This window comes from Medicago truncatula, chromosome 2, assembly GCF_003473485.1.
Source record: "Medicago truncatula cultivar Jemalong A17 chromosome 2, MtrunA17r5.0-ANR, whole genome shotgun sequence".
Classification (NCBI taxonomy): Eukaryota; Viridiplantae; Streptophyta; class Magnoliopsida; order Fabales; family Fabaceae; genus Medicago; species Medicago truncatula.
The window spans coordinates 12,645,119-12,649,356 of NC_053043.1; positions in this window are offsets into that span (position 1 = coordinate 12,645,119).

The following is a 4,238-nucleotide window of genomic DNA, read 5'->3' on the forward strand; positions in this document are numbered from 1 at the left end:
ACGGCTTATAACAACATTTTCAAAATCCAGATTTTCACAAGGCTACTCGCCATGGCGAGCTGTATCACTCGCGAGGCGAGCGATGAAGTTGTTCACTCGCTATGGCGAGCAATGGCTACTCGCGAGGCGAGCGATGAACTTCTGTACGGGCAGAATGCAGGTTTTTCCCAAAAATCCCATTTTTCCTCAATTCACTCCCCAAATTAGTTTACAGATATGCAATGAAAGGTTTTATGCACCCAGAACCCAATTCTACCCTCAATTCCATGATTCCTACACCCAAAACTCCTTAATCAACAAAAACCTAATTTCTCCCAATCCTCACATAAACCTGTTAGAACAAAATCAACATTCAGAATCTATATAATTGCGGTAAACCTCACCCTTACCTTGGAATTGCAGAATAAACACAGCAGAAAATGGTTCCTAAGCTCCTCTCCCTTGCACTAGCTTTTCTCCCAAAACTTGACTGTTTTCACGTAAAACGTTTTCTCTGTTTTTCTTTCCTTAACTCCCAAAGTGTAACCTCCCCCACTCCTTAATTAGCAATTAACTCCCTACTAACTATACTAATTATTTCATAACCCCCAAATTCTAATTAATCCTATTATTCTCCTATTTTAATTATTTAATAAAATAATCATATAATAATTATATATACACCACATAAATCACCAAAATCAAATAAAAGACACCACACAATAAAAAAAATAATTAAATAAAAAAATTAGAGTGTTACAACTCTCCCCAAATTACTAAATTTCGTCCTCGAAATCTTACCTCAAACAAACAACTCAGGATAAGAGTCCCTCATCTTACTTTCCAGCTCCCAAGTCAAACTTTCACCAGTTGCTCCGCCCCAAACTACTCTCACCAAGGGTATTTCCTTGCCCCTTAATGCCTTTATTTTCCGATCATCGATCCTCAACGGCAAGGTCTCAACTGTGAGATTGTCCCTAACCTGCACATCATCTCTCGGAATAACATGCGAAGGATCTGCTACATACTTCCGCAACTGTGACACGTGAAACACATCATGCAAGTTCGATAGATGTGGTGGCAAGCCAACTCTATATGCCACCGTCCCAATCCTCTCTGAAATCTGATACGGACCAATGAACTTCGGAGTCAACTTCCTCGATTTCAAAGCACGTCCTACACCCGTCATCGGGGTAACCCTTAGAAATACATGATCACCCTCTTGAAACTCAAGGGCCTTCCTCCGCTTGTCATGGTAACTCTTCTGTCGACTCTGTGACGCTTTCATCTTCTCTCTGATCATCTTGACTTTTTCTGTAGTCTCCTGAACCAAATCCGGTCCCAACACAACACTTTCTCTTGACTCGAACCAACACAACGGAGTCCTGCACCTTCGACCATACAAAGCTTCGAATGGTGCCATTCCTATACTCGAATGATAACTGTTGTTGTAGGTGAACTCTATCAATGGTAGGTGACTGTCCCAAGCTCCACCCTGTTCAAGCACACACACTCTCAACAAGTCTTCCAATGATTGGATCGTCCTCTCCGACTGACCATCTGTCTGAGGATGATAAGCCGAACTCAGCCTCAACTTCGAACCCAAAGCGTCCTGTAAACTCTTCCAGAACCTAGAAGTGAACCTCGGATCTCTATCCGACACAATACTCGAAGGAACTCCATGTAGCTTCACAACACTATGTATATAAATCTCAGCCAACTGAGCTACCGGATAACTAATGTTGATAGGAATAAAATGTGCCGACTTCGTCAACCTATCAACCACTACCCAAATCGAATCATGTCCCCTCGGAGTGTTTGGTAAACTCGTCACAAAATCCATAGAAATGCTATCCCATTTCCACTCCGGTACATCCAATGGTGTCAACAATCCTGCAGGTTTCTGGTGTTCAACCTTAGACTTCTGACAAGTTAAACATGCATACACAAAATGAGCAACATCTCGCTTCAACCCAGACCACCAAAACAGCTCTTTCAAATCATGATACATCTTCGTAGCTCCCGGATGAATGCTTAAGCTACTCTTATGACTTTCCTCTAGGATTAACTTTTTCATTTCTTCATTATCAGGGATACAAACTCTACCTCTGAATCTAAGCACACCCTGATCATCAACCTTGAAGTCACTATCTTCAATACCACTACCAGCAACCATTAGATCAACTAACTTGACATCCACTTGTTGTGCTTCTCGGATTCTATTCAGGAAATCACTGTTAATCTTTAGCATCCCCAACTGTACGCTTTGAGGCGACAACTCACATACCAAACTCATGTCTCTAAACTGTTCCAATAAATCAAATTCTTTCATCATCATAGCAGACATATGCAGTGTCTTCCTACTCAATGCATCCGCGACTACATTAGCTTTGCCCGGATGGTAATTCAACCCAAAATCATAATCTTTTAACAGCTCAAGCCATCTCCTCTGCCTCATATTCAATTCCTTCTGGTCAAACAAATATTTCAAGCTCTTGTGGTCACTGAACACTTCAAATCTGGAACCATATAAGTAGTGTCTCCAAATTTTCAAAACAAAAACCACCGCAGCTAACTCCAAATCATGAGTGGGATAATTCTTTTCGTGCACCCTCAGTTGCCTAGAAGCATATGCTACCACCTTGCCATCTTGCATCAAAACACCTCCTAAACCCAGCTTAGACGCATCACAGTAAACCACGAATGGCTCTTCCGACTTAGGCAAGATCAAAATAGGAGCAGTTGTCAATCTTTTCTTTAATTCATTGAAACTACTCTCACACTGAGCATTCCACACAAAGGATTTACCCTTACAGGTTAACTGAGTCAACGGCAATGCAATCTTTGAAAATCCTTCTATGAATCTACGATAATAACCAGCCAAGCCCAAGAAACTTCTGATTTCAGTCACCGACTTCGGAGTCTCCCATTGTGATACTGCATCAACTTTTGATGGATCAACCGCTATACCATCACCAGAAATAATATGACCAAGGAAACTCACTTCACTTAGCCAAAATTCACATTTCGACAGTTTGGCATACAACTTCCTTTCTTTCAAAACTTGCAACACAATTCTCAGATGTTCTGCATGCTCTTCTTCAGTCTTCGAATAAATCAGAATGTCATCAATAAATACCACCACGAATTTATCCAAAAAAGCATGAAAAATTCGATTCATATACTCCATGAATACACCGGGCGCGTTAGTAACACCGAAAGGCATCACTTTGTATTCGTAATGACCGTATCGTGTCCTAAAGGCCGTCTTCTGCATATCTTCATCTTTCACCTTAATTTGGTGGTAACCTGACCTCAAGTCAATCTTACTGAACACCTTTGCACCCACTAGCTGGTCCATCAAGTCATCAATCCTCGGAAGCGGATATCTATTCTTAATTGTAACTTTGTTCAATTGACGATAGTCAATGCACAACCTCATACTACCATCCTTTTTCTTCACCAACAACACAGGTGCTCCCCACGGCGAAACACTGGGTCTTACAAACTTCTTATCAAGTAAATCTTCCAACTGTTTCTTCAATTCAGCTAACTCAGAAGCTGACATACGGTACGGTGCCATCGACACCGGCTTTGTTCCAGGAATAAGGTCAATTGAAAACTCCACCTCCCTTTCTGGCGGCACATCAGGAATCTCATCAGGGAACACCTCCGGAAACTCATTCACCACTGCTAGCTTGTCAATCACAGCTTGGTTTTCTAACGACAGATATGCCATTAGAGAAAACATCAGAATTCCATCACGTTCTAACTGCTTCATCTGCTTTGTAGATAAAATTTCAACTCCACTCTCTTCTTCAGCAGAAGAAAAATGCACAGTCTTGTTAAAGCAATTGATATGAACTCGGTTATACTCTAACCAATTCATCCCAAAAATAACATCCATCCCCGTCAACGGTAAACACACTAAGTCTACTTCAAAATCTCTACCAAACATAGAAATTGGACACCTCAAGCAAACCAGAGAAGTAGTCATTGAACCCTTAGCTGGAGTTTCAACAACCATTTCTCCTTTCATATCAGACACAATCAAACCCAGTTTATAGGCACATTCTAAAGCAATGAAACAATGAGTAGCACCAGTGTCTATAATAGCAATTAAAGGAATACTATTAAAGAAACAAGTACCTCTGATGAGGCGGTCCTCATTAGCAGTCTGTGTACCAGTCAAAGCAAAAACTTTTCCACCAACTCTAACCTTCTTCGGCTGTGTGCACTGAGTACTGATGTGACCCTCT